The sequence below is a fragment of the Mastomys coucha genome, unplaced genomic scaffold (genome assembly GCF_008632895.1).
Source record: "Mastomys coucha isolate ucsf_1 unplaced genomic scaffold, UCSF_Mcou_1 pScaffold14, whole genome shotgun sequence".
NCBI classification, from domain to species: domain Eukaryota; kingdom Metazoa; phylum Chordata; class Mammalia; order Rodentia; family Muridae; genus Mastomys; species Mastomys coucha.
This window is the reverse complement of record NW_022196896.1, coordinates 30,783,930-30,791,195: the sequence shown is the minus strand read 5'-3', so window position 1 is coordinate 30,791,195 and position 7,266 is coordinate 30,783,930. Positions and strand designations below refer to the sequence as shown.

Below are 7,266 nucleotides of genomic sequence, written 5' to 3'. Positions count from 1 at the left end.
CTCTCTCTCTCTCTCTCTCTCTCTCTCTCTCTCTCTCTCTCTGCACTGTTCGAGATCTCTTAAGTGACTTCCCTTTTCCTCTCTCTTCTTGTGAGAATTGGGCATATCCTATTCTGTCAAATTTTTCTCTGATTCATCACTTTCTCTGCCACTCAATTAGACAATCACTTTCAAACATGGGTACTTCCTTCTACAAACTAACTTTACCTTCATCATTTCTGATTAAAGGTATATACTATGAGTGTGTCTGTATTCCAGCCAGAGAGATTAAAGGTGTGTGCTAAGGCCGAGCCACATCAGAACTTGAAATGGTTTTCCAGTAAACAACACAATCTCTGGGTTTATGGTGTGATCAAATATACTGCAATAGAACCCTGGCTTTTAACCACATTGTTTTTTAAAGTGTAAGCCCTAGAAATTTTCCAAGGGTAGAAAACTAACAGGATTGTCTGGAAATTCACAAAGCACAAGCCACTTGATTTCTAGTCCTCATTTTCCAAGTTTATAAAACCAAAACAGAATTGGAGGAAACTGGAGAAGCTGGGTGTACCTGGAAATCCTTGTGTGCTCAGGAGGGCAACAGTAGAGACTATGCCATGTCACTCGGTGCCCGGTGGGGTGGAGGATTGCTTTAGTCAGGCTTCCTATTGCTATGCTAAAACACTGTGTCCAGAAGCAACTTGAGGAGGGAAGATTAGGTTTTCCTTGCTTATCTTGGGCTACAGTCTGTTTAGAAAAGCCAAGGTAGAAGGGGTGGCACACGCCTTTAATCCCAGCACTTAGGAGGCAGAGGCAGGCAGACTTCTGAGTTCGAGGCCAGCCTGGTCCACAGCGTAAGTTCCAGGACAGTCAGGGATACACAGAGAAACCCTGTCTCGAAAAAACAAAGCAAAACAAAACAAAAAAACAACAAAAAAAGCCACAACCTCATCTTTTGGGAGGAGTTGGGGTACAAAATGGAAACAAGAATGTGATTTAATTCTATTTAATTAATGTATGTTTTTAAATGTTAACAAATTCAGATAAATTGAAATCATGTATCTTTTCTCATCATAATGCATTGTTTTTAATAGCCGAGTAGTACTCCATTGTGTAAATGTACCACATTTTCTGTATCCATTCCTCTGTTGATGGTCATCTGGGTTCTTTCCAGCTCCTGGCTGTTGTAGATAAGGCACCTATGAACATAGTGGAGCATTCTTGTTATATGTTGGAGCATCTTTTGGGTATATGTCCAGGAGTGGTATAGCTGGGTCCTCAGGTAGTACTATGTCGAATTTTCTGAGGAACCGCCAAACTGATTTCCAGAGTGGTTGTACCAGCTTGCAATCCCACCAACAATGGAGGAGTGTTCCTCTTTCTCCATATCCTCACCAGCATCTGCTATTTTTGATCTTAGCCATTCTGACTGGTGTGAGGTAGAATCTCAGAGTCGTTCTGATGTACATTTCCCTGATGACTAAGGATGTTGAACATTTCTTTAGGTGCTTCTCGACCATTCAAGTTTCCTCAGTTGAGAATTCTTTGTTTAGCTCTGTACCCCATTTTTAATAGGGTTATTTGATTGTCTAATTTTTTGAGTTCGTTGTGTATGTTGGACATTAGCCCTCATCCAGTGTAGGGTTGGTAAAGATCTTTTCCCAATCTGTTGGTTGCTGTTTTGTCCTATTGACAGTGTCCTTTGCCTTATAGAAGCTTTGCAATTTTATGAGGTCCCATTTGATTCTTGACCTTTGAGCATAAGCCATTAGTGTTCTGTTCAGTAAATTTTGTCCTGTGCCCATGTGCTCAAGGCTCTTCCTCAGTTTCTCTTCTATTGGTTTCAGTGTGTCTGGTTTTATGTGGATGTCCTTGAGCCACTGTGTTGTCATTGCACCAGCCACACCAAGTCATCTGCAGTTTGCTGCCTACAAACTCCCTGAAGTACTGAAGCTTCTCATTGCCTCCACAGAATATTTTATTGCTTTAGTTTTTACCTTTCTTTTTCTGTACTTTTCCTTTCTTGACATCACTTGATCTTTTATAAAGTAGCTATTTGCCAGTGAGACTGTTTGGAATTTAAAGCACTTTAAAATTAATTGTAACCCAAATGTTTGTAACAGAAAGAAATCATGGTATAGCCAGGCGGTAGTGGCGCACGCCTTTAATCCCAGCACTTGGGAGGCAGAGGCAGGCGGATTTCTGAGTTCAAGGCTAGCCTGGTCTACAGAGTGAGTTCCAGGACAGCCAGGGATACACAGAGAAACCTTGCCTTGAAAAACCAAAAAAAAAGAGAGAGAGAGAAAAGAAAAAGAAAAAGAAATCATGGTATATTCATATAATGAATACTCTTCAGTTACTAAAAATAATAAAGTAGACTTTGAGTATCATTAATAAAAGAAAAGGAAAAAAAAGAGAAAAAAAAATGAAAAGAAAGACACCCAAGGTAGGAGCCAAAGCAGGAGCTGTGGAAGGTCCCTGCGTACTGGCTTTCTCTTCATGGCTTCCTCAGCTCAGCGTGTTTATAGTACACCCCAGAACTACCTGCCCAGGAGCGGCATCATCCACACAAGGCTGGGCACTCCCACATCAATCAGTGATTAAGAAAATGCCCCATAGGCTTGGCTCCTACAGGCCGGTCTCAAGGATGCATTTCTTTGCTTTGTGGTTTCCTCTTTTCGGTTAAGTCTAGCTTGTGTCATGTTGATGAAACCAAAAATAGCAAAAAACAGCAACGAAAACAGGACAAGATCATGAGAGACTGATACAGGGAAGACCTACAGGAATACGGACAGCCATCAGCCAGATTTCCTGAGGGCTTCCACCTCTCCTTTCCCACTTGGACTGGTTTTGCTTCTCTTCCTGCTGCACTTTCGAGCACCTGTAGCCGTTCACAACCATCACAACTTCTGAAGATGTCATCAAGAGGCAGCAGAGAATGGTGTGCAATACTGGCCAGCCTCTTTACTCACTTAGGTTCCTTCAGAGTCCTGTGCTACACTCGCTTCACTGAGTCGTTAGTGCTCATTTGTTCATTAGTCATGACCCAGTGACCATTTATTTCCCTGTCAGTGTGGAAGCTCTGGCAGAATCAGAGCACTTTGTCCTGTAGGATTCCCCAGCTCAGCCTGCCTTTACACCTAGTGAAAGAATGCTTTTTTGTTTTCAAAATCAATGATGGGTTGACTGAAATTCAAAGAGAAATGTTTATTACATGTGTATATGTGTGTGCATGTGTGATGCAGAGGCACTTGTGCATACATAGAAGCACATATTACCCTAGTTCCCTTCACAGAGTAGCCTTATGAAAGAATATTGATGAATAGTTCAAACAAATATTGTAATGTGTTGGAGGTTAAGATCCAAGAAAGGACAGTTGCTTTCTTCTCTTGGAAAGTATCTGTTTGATGTCTTCAACAAAATAAGCATGAAACAAATTAATCAAACAGCTTTTTAGTGCCTATTTTGAGCTAGCAGTCTGTTAAACGAAGAGGAAGGTGGAAACTGTTAGATGCTTCCTAGATAAATGCCTAGAAGTGTTACTAGCCTGCATCCCACTGTCTGCAGGGAGCTGTGCTCAGTCCAAGACACCAGCGGAGCTCCTTCTAGAGTTCTGCTTTGTGAGGTTTGTGATGGGCTCCGCCCGTCACTGCAGTGTGCCAGCAGCCACTTTGCCTGGCACACTTCTCTCTCTAGCCTGTAGTTCCAGTTTGCTGTGGATGTCAGCATTCCTGCCTGCACCTCAGTCATGAGGGAGTGTATCAGCCCTGACTCAGTGCTTTCCCTGGGGATACGTGAGTCAAGCCATTCCTCACACTGGCTTTTTTTTTTTTTTTCATGTGGGGGTCATGTGTTCTTGGTCAGTACTGGTTTCCCATTTCTCTTGACAATTTCTTAGGAATATCTGAGCAAATCGCAGTGCCTGCGGAGCGCGGCAGCTCTTTGTGACAAGGTTTAGCTAAATACCAAAAGAATGGCATGTGTGGCAGTAAGAGGTTTACACCACGTCCTTGAAGTGGAGCTTGGCTTTGGAGAGCAGACTGTTGTCCAGGAATTAACACTGCGCAGATTTGCTTAGCTGTTCCCTATAGAGTCTGTCTGGAGGAAGGAAGCTGAGGCTGAAGGGAAGCCCAGGAGGATTCAGGGGAAGCCCAGGTGGGTTCAGGGGAAGCCCAGGTGGATTCAGGGGAAGCCCAGGTGGGTTCAGGGGAAGCCCAGGTGGGTTCAGGGGAAGCCCAGGTGGGTTCATCTCAAGGCTAACGTTGCCTTTACTGGGTGGGTTCTCTCGTCCTCTTCCTCGATTGTGGACCTGAAGTTTAATTTCTCATTACAAACCCAAGTGCTTCTGAAATGTATGTTTATAACCTAGTGTGTAAGTCATTAATGAGATTCAGTTGTTTATAATCTCCTAAAAATCACTGCTTTCATAGACAACCAAGAATGTTCCATACATAAAGGTAGGGGAATGACTTCAAACTCCAGTGAGTGCTTGAGAAAGAACTGTGTGGTCAGTCAGGCTTGCTGTTGCCACCATCACCATGTATTATATAATTATTTGTTACTTCCCTTGATACAGTAAAGGAATGGAGGAAGGAAGGAAAATCAAATTATTCCATAAAAATGATTGCTTAATTTTGACCTCATGTGCCAAGTACTTAGAGCTCACTGGTAATAATCTTTTGACTAGACTCCTGTTATGTCTGAGATACAGAGACATCTAGATACTTGCCATAGGTCGCACAACCTGGAAATGAAAGATCTAGAGTATAAGCCTGGGGAGCCCGCTGTTAATTACAGCACATGCTTTTCAGTCTGTACCAAGCTGCCTCTCTCAGAGCTTGCTCCAAGGACTACATTTCCCAGAAAACTGAATAATAGGCAAATTCACCTTTTACAATGACTTGAGATCACTTTTTCACTTTGAGCTGTGAATTATTAATCATTACACTTAGGATGATGATCTATGACACCTTGATTAGCATTTTTCCACCATGGATGGAAATTTTCATGGCATTTTATATTGAGGAGAAATTGATCAGCACTTTTGACAATTAGTGGCAAATTACTAATCATGGTAAATAGAGCTAGACTTGGATTTTCTAGCTCCTTCACTAATATGTCTATGCCTCCAAACTGATTACAGTTCTTCAGTGCTGGGGTCTAAGTAAAAGTCAGCAGGTGGCACCCTCATTGATCTAAATACTCTTTGTTTCTCTAGATTAGGGGGAAAATAAGAATGCACTTTAAAATCATTTACAGTTTAGGAGGTGATACATTAATCCTTAAAATGACAGAAAATCAAGATGATTGTGTCTGTGGGGGTTAATTTATTAACATTTAATTTGCTCCCCTGCCTTGCTCCAGTAGCTCTTGTGCTAGCAAACTAGCTATAATTAGATTAGCAGCCTGCTCAGTGCTGGTGACAGCCTGTGCCTCAGAGAGCATGTGCTGGACTCCGCATGTGCCTCATCCTCATTGGCTGGCATTGCTGCTCACCCGTTTGATAGGTTTCCACAGTAATCTTTATGCTGCATTAGAGACGTAGATACAGAGGCACTGTGCTGTGTTCTTGCAGAACACAGGCAAGGTGCTTGGTTGGTTACATTAAAGAAGGAATCCGACCCGACAGAGCAGGTGTTCTTTGTTGCAAAGATTCGGTGGAATAAAGACCTGCAGCTAGCTGCAGGGGGAGGTCAGTGAAGGAGTCTCAGTTCACGGTAATTACTCAAGTCTTTCTCTCTTATGAGCTACACAGCCATGCATGAAATGAAGCGTGCTGATAGTGTCATCTGTCTAATTTGATCTTGCTTTGTTGACGCTGTCCGTGCCACTGTGCTCCATACTAATACACATTCTCACATAGAGAGAGACTGCTTGTCTCTTCACGGAGGAGCCTTGTTTTCACCTGAATGCAAGGGTGCATGTGCCTGGGAGTGATTCCTATTGGTTCTTTTCTGTCTGGGAAAGCCAGCCGATGTTGCTTCTATCTTAGGTGGCTTTGTTGATGTATGGCAGGACTGTCGACTTCACTTTGAGTCCTGACTCCCGAATAATTTGAAATTAAGGAGAATTTAGTAGCTCATACTCTAATTAGAAGATGGCAGAAGGTTCCTGATTTGCTCTCTGGCTTTTAGCTGGAGAAGTAACGTGCTATTGTTTCTTCACAGATGTGTGCAGACTTCATTTTGGATGGGTTTCTTTGTCTCACCTCTCCTACTTTCAATGAAGCGTCTTTAGTACAGAGAGTGTTAGCTGATCTCATTCTGGGAAACAGACACGTGCAGGTATTTATCAGCCACGCCTGAGGAAGGACTTGCCTCCAGGCTTTGTTCAAAAGATGCTGCTCTTGCAGTTGGAATATCACAGTAAGGAGATGTGTTCTTACCATGCTCAACAGTTCTTATTCTATTAAGAATTACCTGGTTCATTTTCCAGACAGGGAGATAAAGAATCTAAGTTCTGCAATAAAGGTAGTCTACTATGAAAGAAAAAATAGTTATTAGCAAGACCAAGGTTCAAAAAAATTCCCCGAACCGCACAACCTTGTTGTGGGTTCAGAGCCACTGCCTCTCTTCTTGTCCTTAAACTTGAAAACTGATGTCTTTCTGTGTTAGATCGCAGACTCCACAGAAACTTGTGTCCTGAGTCACCAGTCACAGGGCTGGCCAGCTGCCACCATGCGTCTGCTATCAACAGAGAGAGTCAGGCAGATTCTAAAAACTGTCAGAATTGTTTCCTGCTCCTGAAAAGCCAAGGATGCAGTTTATATATTCTGTGAAAATAACTGCTCTCGTCTAGGTCTGTGTCCTGCTTAAAGCAGTCCAGTACACAGTTTTGGCAGAGGAACTCGTCAGGTTACTAACTACACCTCACCACACCACATGCCCTCACTCCCAAATCTGCCTGAGGAGGGATAAATTATCCAGTCAGCATTTACTCAGGTAACAATTTCAAGAGGAAAGTAGAAGCATTGTGGAAGTTCCATGGCCAGTGATGGAGTCTGGAACGGTGGTTCTGGTAGCCTTTATCAAGGATAGACTGTCTCTGTGACTTGAGACAGTGGGAAGATGTGTTCAGCTGTGAGACACCCTGGGTGGTGAAGTGAACACACAGCCATTCTTCATTTGACACACGCTGTGTACAAACCTCACCCACCCTCACTGTGGACAGTGCCACCTTGGTACACTCCGAGCCATAGGCCTGTGATGGCCCACGGCACCAGCTTTCAACTACTAAAAGGTTATTTTAATAGTAGAACTAAAAGGAGGTCAAGTTTTTGCAAAGTAA

The 7,266-nt window shown here is 43.0% G+C and overlaps 1 protein-coding gene across 7 annotated transcripts in view; it reads left to right on the top strand.

Annotated features, from left to right (window-relative positions):
• Positions 1-7,266, top strand: part of Fam110b (family with sequence similarity 110 member B) — a 145,058-nt gene that overhangs the window by 73,032 nt on the left and 64,760 nt on the right. For 2 of the 7 annotated variants that reach the window (XM_031366689.1, XM_031366690.1), the window contains exon 1: positions 5,510-5,696. The exons of 3 other annotated variants lie outside the window; for them this stretch is intronic. The gene's annotated coding sequence lies outside the window, so the exon portion shown is untranslated. Of the gene's footprint in view, positions 1-5,509; positions 5,697-5,864; positions 6,264-7,266 lie in introns of those variants that run through there. 2 more of the 7 variants (XM_031366691.1, XM_031366693.1) reach the window with 1 other exon arrangement.